The sequence below is a fragment of the Dermacentor silvarum genome, chromosome 5 (assembly GCF_013339745.2).
Source record: "Dermacentor silvarum isolate Dsil-2018 chromosome 5, BIME_Dsil_1.4, whole genome shotgun sequence".
Taxonomy (NCBI): domain Eukaryota; kingdom Metazoa; phylum Arthropoda; class Arachnida; order Ixodida; family Ixodidae; genus Dermacentor; species Dermacentor silvarum.
The window spans coordinates 170,587,623-170,609,039 of record NC_051158.1 but is presented as its reverse complement, the minus strand read 5'-3'; the positions used below and the strand labels follow the sequence as shown (position 1 = coordinate 170,609,039).

The following is a 21,417-nucleotide window of genomic DNA, read 5'->3' as shown; positions in this document are numbered from 1 at the left end:
TCGAGCTCACAAGCAGAGCACTAAGTCACCTTTTTCTCAATAATTCTCTTTTCAAACGAGGCCTTCTCCTCCCGCATTTCGAAGCTACCGGCAGCTTGCATATGTCGTCATATGCAAGATTCCCATAGAGGGCTGATATTGAACCATAGCTGACATTAATCGAGAATGATGTTTAGATCAGTGCTCTGCTTTTAATAAATAGGCTGAAGTAAGAAAAAAAAATCTGCATTTCGAATTTGTGGGGATTGAGGTGCCTTCCCACTCCTCGCCCCCCAGCTCGTGTAGTGTGCTTAGCCAGATCTATGGGAACCGCCGTCCCAGTGGCAACTTGGCTAGCGTGCCAAAGCTCTCCATCCCGGTGTCGTGTCACCGCCCGAGCATATATCATCAGGGGTGCGCCCCGACAGATGATCACAGGCCCGTAACCAGCTGGCTACGTGGGACCTTTGCTCTCGCAACTTCTCATTCGCTTGCTAGGTGGGCCGCTACCCAATTAGCTCTAGCGCTCGATTGATCTTGCGGTAAGCCTTCGCCCATAAGCACCAGGACTATTGTACTGTGCTGTATCTTGGATTAATAAATCCATATTTGTTGGTGATCTGACTTCGGAGCCTTCTCTGCACTGTGCCGGACAGACCCTGCCATAGTGCATCTGTGCACTGAAAAGTGGAGGAAACCTTTCCTGGCCATCGTTTGTAGGGCAAGCTTTGTGCAAAACCATCACAAATTTTAATACAAATTATGTACTTCCAAAAGAAGCAGACTATCGTCGGCTCACTCTCGTCTGCAGTCACCCGCACAGGAATTAAACTGTGGCAACACTGCTTATCGGTGCCGTAGCTGTTGGGTCTCTCCAATTTCAATCTGTTTTGAACACTCAGCTAGCGTCAAACCATGTGAAACTTAAGGTAAGACAACTATGCTTGCCAGTGCGCACTCAGTCCTGGGTGCTTCCGGCTAGACACCTTGGCAGACATCACTTCATAGTGAGCCATTAATAGCACTTCAAAACGTGCAATTTGGACGCGGCTAGTATCTGTCGGTCAAGTTGGTGCAGGACAAAGCTGTGTGCACCCCGTATCACGGCCAGGCTTGAGCACATGAGCGCGAGCGCACACTCCAGCCTCTGTCATGCACATGGCAAACGTTGCACACAGTTGCATTAGTTGTCTGCTATGTAACATAGATACCCCCGTGCGGTGCTGCGACAGGTCTGCTTGCTGAGGACAACCACATGTTCAGAGTCTCTGTGGGTTATGTGGCTCCAGGCACATATATAGGCGGCCTGAGCACTAGCATTTGCCTGGAACAAGTTGTTTGCTTTCCGAGTTGCATACCTTCAAGGTGCATTGCCACCACAGTTGACGCTTGTTACGTTAAGAATTATACAATGCGAGTCTGCAGTGCGACATCCACTGCTTACTCGAAGTGGGCGCTGATGACATAGCCGCACAAGCGAACATGAAGACCTTTCGTTCGACCCTTGGAAATTGTGTGATTGCTGTAGAGTTAAGTGCGAAAGGAAGTGTGCTACTTGCCACTCGGTGTGAGAAAACAGAGCCGCATGTAGCTATCTGGTACATTGTAGCACAGCGAAGGGGTAAGACACCGTGAACTCAAACTCCAGTTGAGGGATAGCCTCCAAGCTTGGTGTGTTGTAGGTGCTAAAATCCAAGGTATTGGCGTCCAGGCAAACATCTAAAATCAAACTTGAACTATTTGCCATGGTGCCATTCAGTAAGCTGAGCATTGTGGGTGCACAGTTGAAGAAGGAGCGAGAGCACCGCGTAGGGTATCAAAATCAATTTTTGATTGCCAATAACTCTGCTTCTTCAGAACCCATTAAAGCACTTTTTGCTGCAGAGTATTTCTGAAATAGTCTATTTTAACGTAAAATGCATTTTTCAACTTTAATAAAGAGTGTTTTAGGGCCCCTTTAAATGTCACAGCTAATGATTAGCTTTCTTTTATTAGCTTGATTATCCTCGACAGTGATTTCAAGTATGTTGGAAGGAAGCCTGGCTAGTTCAACTTTTTTATTTGCTTAATACCATATTTTTCTGCGTATAACCCGCCACCATGTATAACCTGCACCCCAAATTACAACAGCCGGGAAAGCAAAAAAATGTCCCTGCGTATAACCCCTGGAAATAACTGCATGCAACAACACTCAAATATTTGCAAAAACAGTCCATTCACGGATGCACGACTCGTCCACATAGTATCTTCGGCCAGCGGCTCTGCTCCACCCTCTTCAGGGATGCTGATAAAGCTGGATTCACATACGACGGATGTGATCACGCACGAATCAGTCACGTAACATCTGACAAGGCACTGCATGCCGCGTTGCCGTGAAGCCACACTTTCAAGTAAAATTCGCGTATAACCCCACCCCAACTTTATGGTTAACGTTTTTGAATTCTTGGTGCGGGTTATACGTGCAAAAATACGGTAACTTTGTATCTGAATGCTTAATGACCCTGTTAGTAAAATGTGCCCAAACTTTCACCCAGAAAAAAACTTTACGAATGGTGAAAATTGCAAAGTGCAAGAATGTGGAGTGTTTTAAGATGCTCACAGTTTTCAACAACCCGTGAAGAACTGTGTCAAAACGCTTTGACCCAGCTTGATCTCTCAGGCACAACAAGCACTTGAGGTTTGGAGGCCATATTTGACACTTCCAAAACTTATGATTCGCTGGCACCACAACAAATTTATCTTGTGTGGGACTATCGGTGGGTTTCTCATTTTGGATTGCATGCAGAACTTTGGCGACATTTTCATAGGGTGAGATCAAAATTATCCGGTCAAGACACCCTTTGTCTTTGAGTGACAGTTCCCCCTTCTTCATCTGAGAAGAGTGTACAAAGACCTGGGCTTTATTCACGATGTAGTCTTTAATGGGCTCACTGAAGTACTTCAGAAGGACCACCTGCTGGGCTAGTTGGTCTAACATAGTTACCAGCTCGTCTGCGTCTGTCGTGTCTTCCTGTGTGTGTGTGTACCTTTAGCTATATTTGAAAGTAACTCAGTGAAGTACAGCCGCCGAATGATCAGTTGCGAGTGTAGTTGCTACTATAGCACCCGCAGTGTCCAGTCCTCTGTTGTTTGTCCTTGTGTTAAGTGTGCTACAATGGCTTCAGCAAATATCAACCAACTCGTCCAAGAACAAGTTATACATACTAAGTTATACTGATAATTCGAACTTGACAGTGACCGCCAAAATATGTGAATAATCGGGATTTCAAAATACTGCATTCGCTAGAAAATAAGTGACATCATTCCACAAGTGGCCAAAAAAGGTGTGCAGTATTCTCGGATGGTCATTTGTGGGAATACTTTTGATTTCGTGCGACTAGTGCAAGACGCCTCGGTGTCTACGAATGACAGCATTTTTGGTACAGTGCCAAGCACACGGTCTTATCACAGTGCCAATAAAGCTGTAGGCCGTCGGCGAGTCTGGTGCTAATTACAGCAAATATTGCAAAAGTGAAATTATCTTCCAAGCTGACAGTCCAAAAATAAGACCCAAGTTTGTAAATACGTTGCTGGGTGTACATATACTTATATTTAGACTAGCAATCTGTGGCCATGATTCTGTAGTGATTTCCTTTTCACACTTTTTGCACTTTGCCAGTGGCCTCTTTGATTACCCATCCCCGATAGTCCCAGACTGTCCGAGGCGGCGCTTTCAGCCAATGAGAGTAGGGCCTGCAGTGTCTGGGACAGACAGAGACTGTCAGCGACAGATAATCGAAGAGGCCCAATCAATGTGTCGGAGGGGCCGTGCTCTGCCCGTGTTAACGGATCAGCTGGCAGAGAACAATGGACGATAAGAGTGACATAGAATTGACCAAAAATGCGCTTCTGTAATAGTATTTCGAAGCAGATCTCAGCCATTGTCACGCTATTGCAACAGAGACGAAAGTATGTGCAATGCATCTACCAAATCTTTCTCCCCTGGTGACGTAACAAAAGTCTGCCACACTGTGATAGCCAAATGATCACATATTTCAGGGATCTCAAATGCACTACCGGGGACTGCATGCGACCCGCATAGCCGTACTTGCAATCAGCCCTTGGAAAACAACAGCAGTTCTTCCAGAAAACAGCGCAGAGAAGCAAGGACATAGTGAGAGCAAGTTTTGCTATTGCACACCTCATAAGTAAATCTTAGACCTTTTGACAATTTTACTTTATATAAATAAGGCACGACGAACCCTGGATGGCAATGGCATTTATGGGGACATTGTTCTACATAACGCAGGGTCATCATGGGCTAGCCACATCACCGACACCTGAACTTGTGCACCTCTACAACCATCTTTCCCATGATGGCAATCTGCATGTCCCTGATAGCCTGGTTGCGAACTGAGCGATTTCGTCACCTGACAATATGGCTCTAAGGGTGTCACAAAAACGGCAACGCTCTTATAGTAGGCCACCTTTTGTAGGCACGGTAGACTCGGGATGGCCATGGCATTTACGAGGACTCTGTTCTACGTACTGCAGGTTGGTTCACATACCACCTCCTTGCGTAGTGATTGTTGTGGTCTTGTGGTTCTGCCATGCCCTTGTTGATGCTTTGAAGTGGGATACGGCTGTTTTCTTGCTTGTGAATTACTTATTTGCACCGACGTCGAAGTTAACCCTGGTCTCCCCGCAAAGAGAAATGTTTGAACAACTGCTTGAAAATCAGGCTTCACTTCGAAGTGAAATGCTTGAATTGAAAACCGAGTTTGTTAAAACGGCAAAGATGGTTGGTGACCTGCATCATGTTGCTGATCAGCTGGAAAGAAAGTTTGCCGACTCTTCTGCTGTTTCCGGGCATGCCAGTAAAACGCATTCCACATTGCAATCAATAGGAAACTTGTGTATTGAAGCGAGAAAACTATCAGACCTTGAGGACAGAAGCCAGCGTCAAACCTCATTATTCACGGCATTCCTGAGCGCCCTAATGAAACAAAACTCGTCTGAAAGATAAAATTGTTAAGGAAGTATTTCAAGACAAGCTAAGGGTGAAGGTTGAGTCTATTGGTTGCACACATAGGTTTGAGAAACAGCCAGGAAAACATCCCATTATCACATACTCTCAAAATTTTAATGAGAAGAAAGCCATAGACTTGTAATGCTAAGAAACTTAAGAGCTCCCATATATTCTTCCAGAACAACTACTCTCAGCCCACCCAGCCAACCAGTCCCACCTAACCAGTGGGACTGGTTGGCACCTCTATTCGAAGAAACTCCTTGACCCCAATTTGGAGCACTGGGTTCGTGCCACCCTGCCTGTGCTGGTCTTCAGTGAACCTTGTTCATGTCAACTTGTGCCAGTAGGTGTGCGCCGCTCTTCAATGAACGTCTTTCCGACACCAACTTGGGACACAGGGAATGTGCAGCTCTACAATGACCAAAAATAGCCCTTAATATTCTTCGGTGCTGAGCGGAATCAAACCCACGTTACAAGGGTTCCTCAAGAACAGCCACCCGATGCATTAGCAGGATGCACCAAAAATGCACTGGGCATGTGCCACTTTTCAATGAACGCCTTTCACGCCAATGCTTTAACAAACAGCACCATGAACGCACCTTCTCGCCAACCTGGGTCACTGAGTGGGCAGCAATGATGATGTATGGTGTTTAATGGCGCAAGGGCCAGGTATGGCCAAAGAGCGCCAGGCCGAGTGGGCAGCAAGCAAGGGAACAATTCCCAGCATTTGCACGCCACGCTTCTCGTCTCGGAAGCCACGTGTGGACTTCTCTACAGAGCCACCAGATGGCACAGCGCATCAAGAAAGAAGTGCGAGAGAGGAGCCTGGTTGCTGCACGTCACATTTCGCAGTGTTCGCACGCACCGGTGTGAGGCCTGTGCATGGCCTGCATTTCGGAGGCCACGCACAGGCCTCGCGGCTGTGGCACTAGACGGTGCCGAGTGTTCTTGGAGAAGTGCGAAACACATGCCCCGCTGTAGTACACACCTCATACATAGCTCGTTTCGTCGATGGACATACGTTGTATCTCTATATTGATTTAATGCTAACGAATTACAGTCGACAGTCACCCATCGTGAAATGGGTTCTGCCACAATATTTTAATGTGATTAGCACACTCAGGCGGAGTGGAAATATATGGCACCCATACACTTACTCGAGACCCGCGTTCATGGAGTGAAACGTCACTGTAATTTTTTTAAATCGCTTACGAAGCGAACAGGTGCGTCTTATACACCAGTGCGACTGATATATGTTTTTCTTCCCGGAAAAACTGCCGTTTTGAGGGGGGTGCTTCTTATACAAAGGTGCGAGTTATACACCGGAAAATACGGTAATCGCTCTTCAAGGTGATTTTTACAGCGTAGCTGCAATATGTTAGTTTCCAGTGGATCGCTGCATGCATAGACTGAGCGCATAGACCAAAACTATCATTATCAGTAATGGCTCGAGCGCCGTCTTCTTCCACAGTTGGCTGGTTGGCGCCCCTCGGCACAACCGCGCGAATGTGCTCGTGCCACTGCTCATGGGTTCGTTGTCGCCGTCATCTTCTTACACAGTTGGCTCTGTTGTGAAGAAAACTGAAAATAGCCAATGGGTGTATCTCTTTGGCTTCCGCGTATGTTTCTTGCTGTTCGTCGTAACCTTTCAGGGACACTATACAGACACATTAAATCAGTTTATGCTGCTAGACTTTTCTTTAAAAACTCTACGTTGACTAATTTCAAAGTAATAGGTTTGTTATTAGACAAGAAAATAAAGGTCAAGATGAAATGTTTTTACCTTTGCGCTAAAACATACAGCAGTGTGACATAGCGTCGTTACAGAACCCATGGCCGTCTGCCACAGCTACCACAAAGCTATAGTCACCTTATTGACAAAATAATAAAGACGGTAGAAAATGACAATTGATGCGGTATGTGTCTTTATTTAAATCAATGTAATTTATCACCATATATACAGCTTCACTGGTCATTCATCTTCACAGAGTGGAATGGCACTGATTTTAGTATTGTCTACTGTTATGTTATGAAGCTGGAAAAACAATTTTTAAAAATTGAATACCAAGGTTGGATGCCAAAAGCTGCGTCTCCATGTACGTGAAAAAAATAACTATCTCCATCATCTCCTCATGTTGGCTGTGGTAGAAACTGCATTTCATTGCTTAAACGCTGAGATGAAGATGGAAATGCATGTAGTATACTGCCACGTTGCTGCTCCTTCTGGTATTGTTACGCAATCTCGGTGACTTTGAAACACACCTAGAGGTTGCTTTAGGCCGTCTGGGACAACGTCTGGGTCTAGACCAATTTATTGTCAAATTTCTTGAAAGCGGAGAGAAAAGAATATGAGTAAACCACTTCTTTACGGTTACACATGTACTGTACTTCATACTCAGAGTGAACATTTTGCGTAATAACTTCCGAGTGAATTTCTAAAAAAACATTGAAAGCAATGTGCAATGTACTGTACAAGGGGTCTTAGGAAGATATTACTACTTTATGACCATATTTTTTAGGCATAACTCGAAGCAGTGCAAAGAAGGCGAGGACAAGAATTGAAAACAAACACAACAGGATGAGCGCTGTACTGCCAAATGGACATTTTATTGAAGGAACAACCAGCTTTGTAACATGTCAAAAAAAAAAAAGTTGAAAGGCATGTGTACAGCCTACAAGTAGAGGTGCTTATATAGAAAATTTATGTCAAGTTTTGTTAGACTGAGTGATGCTGCACTTATACATTTATCGCCTGCATTTGTCTGAAAGGCCAATGTTCACCCAAAGTGCACTGTCATCAATTGAGTCGCTAACTGATTTTATGCACGCTGAATTATAGCTGTCAGTGTTTTTGCAGCAGCTGGACGTGATGCACACCACAGTTGTGAATCTGAAACTTCCGCGAAAGAACATGCAGATTTCTGACTATTTCAGCGTGACACTGAAATTTCAGCGTAACACTTGATATGCTGTTTAGAGGTATAGATAAACGTTTCATTTTTCAGTCTAATTTACAGGTCTCTTTTTTATCGCAAGTGACAAATTTGGTCTCAGAGATACAAAGGTTTGTTTGGCAGTTTTTTTTTTCACGGCAATTCAGATACAGCTATGATCGGTTATAACGATTGGATTTTTTGTTCTTCTTAATATTGTTATAAGTGAACTGCAGTGTACTTCGACAAGTCTGATGCACAGTCTCATGAAAGTGCTTTCTAAAGGTGGTAGCTCAACAATACTGCGTGCTGGGTACCTGTGGCCAATACACTGTAAATTTCATTATGCATTACAGTGGAACCTCAATAAACAGAAATCATTTAAATGGTACCTTCGCTTTTGCGACCTCCGGATAAACGGAACTGTGAGAATCAATGGAAACAAAACTAAACAGGGCATTTCAGCCACATCGAAATATGCATCACCAACATTGTGGTAAGCAACTGTTCTACACATTTTTTTACGTTGCGGTAGTTGATCCTTCATTGCTTGTGCTGAAGTCATGCTCAAGGTTGACTTTGGTGCCTCTGGTCAGTGAGCTTCCCGAGCATTTACGATGGTGACACCGAAACACCCGCAAAATGCACTCACACTAGAGACAAAGCTGAACGCCACAAATAAATTCGAGAATGGTGGCATAACGAAAATGTCACTTGTTGTGAAGCATGGCATTCCAAAGAGCACCCTCATCCAGGAGCCTTCAAGAAAAAAAAAAAAAAAAACAAGCTGCGGGACTCTGCCAGTTTTGTTACGCAAAGGAAGAGACTGCGGTCGGCGAACCATGAGCATCTCGAACAGTGCTCGGTGATGTGGCTGAGGAGGGCTTGGAGTGAGAACCCTCCTATCAGTGGACCCATCATATTTGTCCTCCGACTTGGAATTGAGGACTTTGCCTGCAACGAAGGATGGCTAACAAGATTGAAAGAATGCATTATCTTCGTGCCGGGTCCAGGGAAGTGCTGCTGCCAATGTGACTGCATGCAAAGACTGGCAAGCACAATGGCTGCCGCAAATTCTGTGAGAGTTCAATCCAGATTACATCTACAACACGGACGAAAGTGCTCTTTTTTAAACTTCTTCCGTCTAAAACCCTGTGCAAAGGATGGAGATGCACTGGTGGAAAGCTCGGTAAGGAGCCAGTGACTTTTCTGTTGGCCGCACATATGACAGGAATGGACATAATTAAGCTGCTGGTAATGGCAAGTTGAAACGTCCTCGCTGTTTCAAGAATGTCACCCCCTTGCCTGTGCCATACACATCTAACAGTAAGGCCTGGATGACGCAAGCAATAATTGCCGACTGGATTCGTGACGAGGCCATGTGGTTGTCAAGAAAAAAAGAGAAAGGTAATGTTTCTTGTGGACAACTGCTCGATACATGGTATTGTGCCAGGACTGTTTTCTATACAGCTAGAATTCTTGCCAGCCAGCACCACTACGCTTCTTGAACCCATGGAGAAGGTGCAATTGAGGCATTTAAAATACATATCCAGAAAAAGCCTCTTGCAGAGAATGTTGCTCTCTAAGGAAAAGGAGTACAAAGTTGTTCTTCGTGCAGTGTATCCTCTCATGGATGCAAGTCAGTCCTAGCACAATAGCCAATTGCCTCGGGCATGCAGGATTTGCAGAACTCACTGAGGAGCCAAGCACGCATGACGGACCTGATGTGAACACACTTGATTGGGCACCACAGAAAAAGACCTGCTCAAAATCAAAGAAGCGAGTGGTATCTCCTTAGATTTTAATGACTACGCTCACATCGACACTGATGTCACAACCTGCACGGAAAACACTGTGTACAACATTGTTGCTGAACTTGCTCAATACAACAGCGAAGACGAAGCAGAACTAGAGGATGAAGTGTTAGCTGAACCTGTCATCGTGACTGCACAGCAAAAAGAGTTGGCATTGGAAGCACTCTGGATTTTTTCCCAGCAGGAGCAAGATTTGGAATGTTATTTGCGGAATCTTTCAGAGATGGGCAACTTCATTAAAGAAAAGCGGCTGCGACAGATGAAGCAACCAAAGGTGCAGCCATTTCTCACAGTTTAAAATGTAGCCAGTGCGAGACTGCAAACTATCTTTTTCGTTTGTTATGTTCATTGTGCTTTTTGATCATATTGACACATGTACTTGTTTATCTTTCACAGTCACTAGCATCAGGGGCATAGCCAGGGGAGGGGGCTGATGGGGCTTCAGCCCCCCACCCCCCCGAAATTTTTTCGTGCCGGCATGCACCGCCGACCAAAACTACCACCGATGCCGGGAATCATTCTGGATTCTGTCTACAATGTCTTTTTCACGATCGAAAAGACATTTCGGCACGAACATTGCGAACTCGGGCTGGATTTCGTGGACACGCCCTTGCACCTGGAGTCACATAACGCAAGGAGCCCTATCCGAGCACAAACTTTAAGGGCTTTTCGATAGCAAGCGCACGCGTTGAGGCAACTCGCAGTGGCCGTGGAATCTACGGAGCGCATGGATTCCAATTACGAAACTTTATGGGTATAAAGTTCTCTAACTTTGACGCGAAAGGCTCACTGACATTTCCAAAGGCGTGCTTTAAAAGATTTTCAATTCTGCAACTTTATAGGGTTAATGCTCTTATAAACTTGGGCCAACATGCGTGCACTGGAGCCCTCGTGTCCAAGCCATTCCAGAAATGAAAGCACGCGCTTGCAATCTTCCACCCCCCCCACCACACACGAAAATACTAAATGTTACCGTGACTGTGAGCTAGCAGCTGATAATTTTCTCCAAACATTTTCAGGAAGCGTGTCCAATGTGATCGATCAGCTGGACCAGGGCAGGCAAAGTAAAATGTGAGAAAACAGGAGAAAGTAAATGGCCTATTATGGAGGAAATTATTTTTGCGGGCGACAAGGTCTGGCTCTCCATGGCCACAGGGACAGTGACCCTATGGATTTAAGCATAGCTCCCCCCCCCCCTGAAAATACAGGTATTTTCAGAGCACTTCTTCGCATGTGAGCTGATTGTGAAGATACATATCTGAAGAACCATTTGGAAAGTTGCCACAGTAATGCCTCGTATTTAAGCCCAGATGCACAAAACCAAATTATAGAAATTTGTGGTGAAATTATCAAAGAAAGCCTAGTTGCAAAAGCAGGTTGTTTCTCCATACTTCCTGACAAAACGACGGACATCGCTGGAATCGAACAGCCTACTGTTTGTGCAAGGTACCTAAACAAGGATGCCAACGACATCGAGGGAGTGTTTTAGGTTTTAGCACCGGAATAGGTGCTCTCTCTCATTGCGACTGCAGGTTCTATATAAATGTGTAGAAACTGCTGCAGACTCTAGTCACCCTTCCAGTGACCACTGCCAGGGCAGAGAGAATATTTTTTAACATAAGTTTACTAAAAAACTACTTGCGTTCTACATTGCCTGTGGAACGCATGGTTAGACTGGCGCTTCTATAAACCCACAGAGACGTCGGTATCAACGTGTCCAAAGTCATTGACCGTTTCGCTCAACGTCGCCACCGAGAGAAGTTTGTCCTTTAGATAGCGAAGAATCAAAAATCAATGCAAGTAAAAAACTCTGTTCCTTCAGGTCCATAAGCTCGTAATTATGAAAACGTATGACTGTGCGTTAGCTTTTAAAACCTCAGAAATTTTAGCCGTTTATTCTAGCAGTTAACATCATGATCAAAATTATCATGCGAATACGAAAAGTACTAGGACATCAGTAACCAATTTTGACCGACCTTGCTCATTGAAAGCCCGGCCCACGCGGCGTTTGCCAAAAACACACCCGGATACTGGGTAGTTCAACTTGCCGCATCATCTGTGGCTTTCGTTTGTCCTTTTTTTTTCCTTTTTAGCTACCTGCTTTTATTTCTTTTTTGAAACGAAGCAATACCCTCCTTTAATTTTGGGTGCAGAATAATTGTTGCGCTGTGCAGGCAGTTAAATTACACATTTCCGTACTGATTTCTCTATTATTCCTCCATTATTCTACCCACATGGCGTTGTCACGACCGCTGCATGGCCCGAGTACACATCACGATTTCTGCGATCATAGTTTTGTTCTTGCCTAGATCATCTGTCTTTCTGTGCACAAAGTTTACTATCTGTGACTGCGCAACATGTTTATTTGTCTTGTTTGACGCATTATATACAGTGACGTTTGCTTAAATATGTAGATTTATTGGAGACTTAGACATGTATTTAAATCTCTTGTTGCGAGGTTTTGTGTATACAAGCAGCGAACTTTTTTCCAGTGACTCTCTTTTTGCCTTTTAGCGAGTTGTATCTTCGCATTTGTATATTCCAGTCTATCTTCGCATTTCTAATGTATATTTTGCAGAACTCGCACTTTTTATTTGTACTCACTGTTGCGAGTACAGTTAAACCTGGATATAACGAAATTGACAAATTCCCGAAAACTTCGTTATAAAGAGGATTTCGTTATATGCAGGTTCGGCACGAAAATTGGAAAAAGAAACGCTTACTGTATGTACTGTCGCACAAGATTTACCCCCAATACACTAAAGTTGCGATGAACAAAAATGTCCCAGTTTCGCCCGCCGAAGGTCTTTGCGATTGCGACAGCAAATTAGCAGACAGCTATACTAATACCCCTGTCACACGAGCAGATATAACCGCGGTTAAGCTTAACCATTGTTTACAGGGTTAACCGTGGTTAACGCGAGCGCGGTCTGCCATTGCCACACGGACTTGGTTAAGCAAACCGATGCAATCACGTGGTCCTCATGTGTGCAAAATATTTTGCGCGAAGTTCACTGTGCATAATAAAGAAATAATAACGAACATGCAGATAAATGTTGCAATAAAATATACGCTCACATTTTCAATACTACAAGCCTTTATAACTAAATAATGTTGATGAACTTGGCGGGTTTCACATTAAGTCTTTCAACACTGGTTGCTGTAGCCGGTTTACAGTGGCTAGTAGCCGGTTAGTAGCCTTTACGAGAGCCAGCGCATTCCACTGCGTTTCTTTTTGTTGAGCGTGGTAGTTGCGGTGTGTTAGCAGTTTGTGCGCATTATTTCCTCTGCTACAGGTTACAAGTGTCGTATGGCCAGTAGGCTTTGCTGAGAATAATTCACGTCGTGTGTTTTCTGTGCTCAAGTGGTTTGTGTGTGTGATTCGAGTTTTAGCATATATTCGGGCATTCCTTGTGTTCGACCGCAGTGCGGTAAGGTGATCCTCCCAAACGCATATAAATGTCCTTGTTGTAGCGTCGGACCAGTTACTGCGCCTTTGGCTCATTGCGATTTCGGACGACGCTGATGGCGTCCGCCATCTTGCCTGTTCGTCGGTTTGCGAGAGTAAACCGAGGTTGTCAAGCTAGCGGTAACTGCGGTCAGCCGTAACCGTAGTTAGCTTAACCTCGGTTAAGGCTGTCCGTGTGACAGGGGTATAAGTGGGGATAGTACAGTCAAACCTCATTAATACGTACCCACTTAATGCGTAATTGCGGTTTAAACCGCGCAGATTCCCTCACCCAGCCCCCAATGAACGCCATGTATTGGCTGACCGCTAAAGCCGTAGTCGCTCATTGCCCACCAAACGGTTAGTGCGTACTATTTTTCTTGTTCTACATGCACAGGCACAAAATCGGCAAAATCTCATGCGCGCGGACGTTCGATTCTCGAGTTGCGACGCCCAGACGACAGTCGCCAGCGATAGTGAACTTACAACTTGGCCACCATGACGTATTTCCTGCCGATTGCCGTGCACAAAGGCATGGCCTTCGAGATAAGTTCCTTGTAACGCGGAGAAGCTGCTGGTAGGGGGTGCGAATTCGCTGTCGCCGTCGTAACCGCGCAGAAGCACATTTATTGCAAAGCGCATTTGTGCCGTCGCCGTGGACATCGCTTTGAGGTCCAAACACGGCAACATCGTCGCCGCACGCCGTACGCTGTGTGTGCGAGTGAAAGCTTGCGGGGGTCAGACTTGCGCGTGCGAGGGAGGGAGAAGGGCGGAAGGGCGCTTCCGCGCTAGGTACGGCGGGGAAGGCGAGAAAGGAAGGTTAGTGGTGGCCGCCGTATCTTGAAAGCGATCTGCGATGTGGAAAAAGTGTGCGCCCGCGCAGGCTTATCTTCAAAGGGAAATACAGACAAGGTCAATATCTCGCGTTTCTTCGTCGAAGCACTCATCCTTCGAATGTGACACAGGTACTGGATGCGTGGACACGTGTCGTTTCGCACAAGCGCGAGGCGTCGGAAACGTAGAGCGAGCGACACGATGGCGTCGTAGCACAGTGTCAAGTTAGTGAAGTGAAGCGCAGAGACTTGCGCAGTAACCAGAGAGTGACGCAGCCAGCGCGCTGAAAAAAAAAAAGTTTTTTTTTCCTTCGGCAACATCAACAGGAAAAGGAGAGTGCCGGCTTGGCGGGCTGGGTCAGCTGCAGCAAGCGGCGGGTTCAGGTTTGAATGAAGGGAAGGGGAAAGGTTACGCCCGCGGCGGCAAGATTGCCGGGTTGAGGGATGCAGGCCCGCCTCGGGCACGCTCGCACGCACGCACACGTGGGCTCTCTCTCGCGCCGTGAACAATGCCGTGAATTCGAGCTCGCCAAGCGCGCCGCCGCCGCTTCGCATTCCGTCCCGGCGAAGAAGGTGCTTCCGGTTGCTGCTCGCGCAAAAATGACAAAATTTGGGGCAAAATCTCTAGGTTGTAGGCAGGGAAAATTCGTTATATCGAGGGGGTCTCCCGCTGCCACTTCGTTGTAGAGGTTTTAAATACATGTACTTCTATGGAGTCACGGCGGGGAATACAAAAACTTCGTTATATCCAGGAATTCGTTATATGGAGGTTCGTTATAAGCAGGTTTAACTGTATAATCTCTGTGTAATTATAATACACGACCGGTAACAGCTGCTCCTGCGCAATCTATTGCAAGGAGGGACAGGGTCATTGGGGTTTTTTCCTGGCCGTTAAATATGTGCAAAAATGTAAGCAAGGTTCTTGAATGACAAAGATTCATCAAAATATTTGTCCTCAACTTATTAATTTCATGACCTTTACGTTTTTCGTAGCAGCTGCATGCACTGCTTTGCTGGTTTCGAACTCATATAGTTCTAAAGTCCGTGTGATATTTTCTATACTTAATAGACAAAAAAAAATGCGGCAGCATTGATATCAGTTATTTTTGCCACAATTTTTGGGACATACGAATATATGCTTTATGTAAAAATACATATTTTACTTGACAGTGCACAGCATTCAATAATTCATTTGCAGCATCTAATATACAATGGTATTGGCAATGCAATTATTATTCATGTATTTGATGCCTCGACAAATTCTATAAGGAGGAGGCCGCGCTGAAACCTGAGCCCCCCCCCCCCCCCGAATAAAATTTCTGGCTACGCCACTGACTAGTATGTGACATTTGGTGGAGGTGCTAATGTGTTCATGCACCTAACATCCCCGGAAAGCCATGATCCAAGACCAAAACCAGAGGACGACACCGTCTCCAAGGACCAGCAAGTTAGCCGTAGGCAGCAAGGACTTCTGCCGGAGTACGGACTTCTTCCCGAGAAGACCACAGCGATCAAGGCCAAGTCAACAATCCCAATGGCCGCTCCAACAGCCCCCATCCTGTTGCAACAACCTCGGGAGCCACCGACCTTCCGTGGATCATCGGCTGAAGACCCTGAAACCTGGCTGGAGACTTACGAGAGGACCGCGACGTTCAACAAATAGAGCAACGACGACAAACTGCGCCATGAGTGTCGTACGAAAGGAAGGGCCGAAGTTTTCTTGGAAACCAGAGTGCAACTGCCGAGCAAGAACATTGTGATCTTTATGGAGGAGATGACTGGCCTCTTCCGCCACGCCGACCCCGACATGTTCCTTCAGAAAGGAAAGTTCGGTTCTTGATGCAGGGTGTCAAAGAGCAACTATTCGACGGATTGATATGCAACCTGCCCAAGACTGTAGCAGAAATTGTTTCGGAGGCCACAACAATCGAGAAGATGCTTGAAATGCGTGCCAGGCAATACAACCACCACGCGCTGACAAACTACGCCGAAGCCCAAGCACTACGTGCCAATGACTTGCGAGAAACAATCAGAGCGGTTGTACAGGAAGAGCTGCAGAAGTTATGCCCAAGGTCGCAGACTCAGGTGGCCTTAATTGCTGACATAGTTAAAGAAGAGATTCAGCGGTCACTGGAAGTCCCAGAAGTCCCGGCATTGCCTCAACCACAGCCGGAACCGATGACCTACGCCGCCATCAAGGTCCCCCTCTGCGCTTGCGCCAGGGCCCTATAACGTCGCAGTTCCGTCGTCCATCGCCGCCACCGCCAGCACACCTGCCCGTCGCCCAGCGCAGCTACCAGAGGAAGACGGACATTTGGCGCACCCGCCCACTCTGCTATCACTGCGGGGAAGCCAGCCATGTGTACTGCCGATGCCCATACCGCGAGATGGGCCTATGAGGGTTCGCCGTCAACGCACCACGTCCACAGCTTGGCGAGTGGCCACGTGACATCGCTGATAACTTTGCCGGAGTCCAGAGGCAACCACGAAGACCCTCATGCTCGCCGTCACCAGGCCGCTACATCTCACCACATCGCCGGCTCTATGCCGACCCAATCCAGGGCCGATCTTCCAGCTCTTATGCGGGAAACTAAAAGCAGCTACCGATGGAGGTACAGTTGCTGTATGACGCAATGCCGAAGATCCTCCGCCGTCTACGAAGAAGATTCGCGAATCATTACGAGCTATCAGCACGCCGATTGGTAATTTAGAAGAACTTCTTGCTGGGCGAGTTGGTGCATAGCTGTATCGGGAAGCGTTGCGCGTACAAACGGACAAACACAGGAAAAAGACGTGAACGGTATAAAAGGGCCCTCTGTGTTAGACAGGTAGTTTAGAAGAACTTCTTGCTGGGCGAGTTGGTGCATAGCTGTATCGGGAAGCGTTGCGCGTACAAACGGACAAACACAGGAAAAAGACGTGAACGGATTTTTCACGTCTTTTTCCTGTGTTTGTCCGTTTGTACGCGCAACACTTCCCGATACAGCCGATTGGTAAGAGCCTTGACGACAACACTTTACCGCCAAAGAAGATCTGCCGACCCGATGTAGCAGCAGCGGAGCAAACCAATGCAGCCTTGATCCAACGCCACGACTTTAATGCAATGCCAGACGATGGTCTACCGACCTAGACGTGCTAATCGATGGTCATAACGTCACTGCTCTCATCAACACTGGAGCCGACTATTCCGTCTTCAGTGGCCCGTTCGCCGCCAAGTTGAAGAATGTGAAAACGGCCTGGCAGGAACCCGATATCCGGACAGCGGGAGGACACCTAATAACGCAGGCTGGAATCTGCACAGCGCGAGTCACGGTTAACAACCGCACTTACCCGGCGAGCTTCGTAATCCTGCAGCACTGCTCCAGGAATGTCATCCTAGGCACGTACTTTCTAAGCCAACACGGTGCAGTCATTGACTTAGGGTCCAAATCGATAACGCTTTCAACGCACAAAGTGATACGACCGGATACAAACATCAGTTACCATGCCTTGAATGTGCTTGAAGAACAAGTCACCGTTCCGCCTCGCTCCTGCGTAATGATTTCCGTTGGTACCGAAGTGCCTGCAGACATGGAGGGCGATCATAACTTGCTGCTCAACCGTGAAATTTGCGTCGCTAGAGGCATATCTGAGCTACATGAAGGGAAAGCAAGAGTGATGCTCACAAACTTCAGTCTCGAATACAAACACATTAACAAAGGCACCACGGTCGCCCACATCGATGAAATAGTACAAGCTAGCAGTGCCTTCGCCTTCACGGATTCGAGCGCCCCTGCAACGATGACTGTAGTACCTGAACTAGCGTTCGACGTCAATCAGAACCTTCCCAGGCATAAGAAAGAACAGCTAAAAGCCCTGCTCCTGCAATACAAAAACTGCTTCTCATCGTCGTCAAAAATTCAACAAACCCCCGTCGCCAAGTACCACATCATAACCGGCGAATATGCCCGCCCACTTTTCCAGAGCCCGTATTGAGTTTCAGCACGCGAACGCGAGGCCATAAGGCAACAAGTCGACGAAATGCTACGTGACATCATCCAGCCGTCCAAGAGTACGTGGGCGTCCCCCGTGGTATTAGTGAAGAAGAAGTTTGAACCCTACGTTTCTGCATCGATTATCGTCGCCTCAACAAAATCACAAAGAAGGACGTATACTCACTCCCACGGATAGACGACACCTTGGATCGACTCTACAACGCAAGGTATTTTTTTTCAATGGACCTCAAAACCAGTTACCGGCAAATCGAAGTCGACAAGAGGGACCGGGAGAAGACTGCCTTTATAACACCAGACGGACTGTTCGAGTTCAAGGTCATGCTATTTGGTCTTTGCTCAGCACCTGCGACTTTCCAACGCGTCATGGATACAATACTGGCAGGCTTGAAGTGGTAGACTTGCCTCGTCTATTCGGACGACGTTGTGTTTGCCTCAAGCTTCGCGGAACACCTCCGGCACCTTGAAACAAGTCTAGAGTGTGCTCTGACCCACAGAGGACTGCGGACTTTCCTCCGCCGTAGATTGCGCAGTCAAGGTGCACAGTCCAAGTGTGTAGATTTCTTGGTGTGTGCACCTATTACAGGTGCTTCGTTAAGGACTTTTCACGGATCACCGAGGCACTGACGTACCTTACGAAGGCCGACACAGAGTTCAAGTGGGAGACACCGCTAGTCGAAGCACTTGAAGAACTGAAGCGACGCCTGCAATCGCCGCCAATACTAGCACATTTCGACGAAAACACCGATACCGAAGTCCCCCCTGCGCAAGCAGCATAGGACTCGGCGCCGTGCTTGTGCAGAGGACTGACGGACTAGAAAGGGTTGTAAGTTACGCTAGCCGGTCGCTATCGAAGGCGGAAGCAAATTATTCCTCAACAGAAAGGGAGTGCCTCGCTATCATCTGGGCTACATTAAAGTTTTGCCCCTACCTCTATGGGCGGCCCTTCATATTTGTGAGCCACCACCACGCTTTGTGTTGGCTAGCTAACTTGAAAGATCCTTTAGGTCACCTCGCCCAGTGGAGTCTGAGACTTCAAACATTCGACATCATCGTCATTTACAAGTCTTGGCGAAAACAATCTGACGCCGACTGCTCGTCTCGCGCCCCCGTCAAACCCCCGCCATAGGACGACCAGGATGATGACACTTTCTTGGGACCCATCAGTGCCGACGAATTTGCCGAACAACAACGAGCCGACCTGGAACTAAGGAGCCTTGTAGACTACCTGAAAGGTAACACTGTCGTTGTGCCGAAGGTGTTCAGGCGAGGATTGGTGTCGTTTTTCTTGCAAAACGACATTCTCCTAAAGAAGAATTTCTCGCCACTCCGAGTCAACTACCTCCTCCTGGTACCCTCGGCATTGCGTCCAGAGGTTCTGCAAGCTCTCCGTAAACGACCCAATGGCTGGACACTTTGGTATTTTCCGCATGCTGGAGAGGATGCAAGAAAAATACTACTGGCCTCGACTCACTGTCAACGTCGCCCATTAGGTAAAGACATGCCGAGACTGTCAGCGACGCAAACCACCACCGACAAGGCCAGCCGGACTTCTACACCCGATCGAACTACCTCACCGACCGTTCCAGCAGATCGGGATGGACATACTGGGGCCTTTCCTGATGTCGATATCCAGGAATAAATGGATCATCGTAGTTACGGACTACCTCACCTGCTACGCCGAAACAAAAACCTTGCCCAATGGCAGTGCCGCCGAGATCGCTAGATTCTTCTTTGAGAACATCCTCCTGTGTCACGGTGCACCAGAAGTCCTCATCACCGACTGAGGTACGGCCTTTACGGCAGAAGTCAAGCCATCCTGCGATACAGCCAGGCAAGCCATCGCCGGACAACGGCCTACCACCAGCAGACGTATGGCCTCACCAAGCGCCTAAATAAGACCATCGCCGACATGCTGGCAATGTACGTTGACGTCAAACACAAGACGTGGGGGATGCCCATCCTTCCGTACGTGATCTTCGCATACAACACAGCCGTGCAAGAAATGAAGCACATGGCGCCGTTCAACCTGGTCTACGGAAGGAACCCGGCAACTATGCCTGACACCATGCTACCGACGAAGACAATCTCGACGTTGCCACCTACTGCAGTGTGCCGAAGAAGGTCGACAGGCTCAGCCGCCTGCGCATCAAGAACCAGCAGAGGACCGATAGCCAACACTACAATCTTCGATGACGTCGAGTACCAGCCTGGCGACCGTGTTTGGGTCTGGACACCGATATGCTGACGAGGACTTAGCGAGAAACTGTTATGACACTAGTTTGGACCCTATAAGATCATCCGATGTATTGGCGCACTGGACTATGAGGTCGTGCTAGACGGCATTTCGCAATCACAGCTGCGCCGTGCACGACCTGAAGTCATCCACGTGGTGTGTCTTAAGCCTTTCTATGCCCGCTGACGAACTTAGGGACTTTATTGCTTTGTTGTTGTTGTTCTTTTCTTTATTATGCATGGTTTTGTTTTCGCTTTCGTGCTTGTAGCATCGAGACGATACTTTTTAAGGGGAGGGAATTGACACATGTATGTATGTATGTGTTTATCTTTCACCGGTACCCAATTTTCACTGGCTAACGAATATTATACATTATCGTTCGGTGCAAGACGCGCTTGCATGTATCGAAAGTTTCCCGAACGTTATCGATGCTTCTATCCATCGTCTGTTGCCACCGACGCTTACGTAATGTGATTGTATAAGAGCGACGCGAATTGTGTAGTACATTCTGGACGACACGTGGGCACCAGGGATTACTCTGGAACCTTCAATGACTCATGTATAAAAGCCGACGCATTTCGCCGCTGATCAGATTTCGACGATCACCGACTGTGTTCGCTGCTATCATTGTGCTTTGAGTGTAGCTTGCTTGTGTGGGCACAGGTTCGCCCAATAAGTCCGTTCCATCATTCACAGTTTTACGACTGTTTTCTTCACCGCCACTAGTACATGACAATATTGCTGTGTCTGATATAGTGCTAGTCAGTGGCTATCCTACTAGCCAGTTTGATAACAGTGAGTTGCAATTAGATATATATGAGTCTGTGGATAATGTTCCTTTTTCCTAAATTTATGCTATGTCTTTGCACCATACAATTTATTTCTACTATGTAATAAAGTAGTTGCCTCTATAAAAAAAACACTGTGTATACCCTTCAGCTTTGTCTCTCAGTAAATGAAACTCCTGATACCTGATAAACAGGAACAATTTCAGTGGTCCCTTGAGGTTCTCTTTAAAGAGAGTCCACTGTACTTTCATTTTGAAAGCTCCTTTAAGAAACTCCCAGTCTGTGAAGGTAAATGCTGCACCTTTCATTTATTCTTATTGTGAATGTTGGCGAAATGTTATATTTTTTTATGAACAGGGGGAAGTCTAATGCATTCTTATTTTCTT

At 46.9% G+C, this 21,417-nt stretch overlaps 1 protein-coding gene across 2 annotated transcripts in view; it reads right to left on the bottom strand.

Moving 5' to 3' along the window:
* Positions 1-21,417, bottom strand: part of LOC119453898 (zinc finger protein 271-like) — a 62,997-nt gene that overhangs the window by 1,529 nt on the left and 40,051 nt on the right. The window lies entirely within an intron of this gene.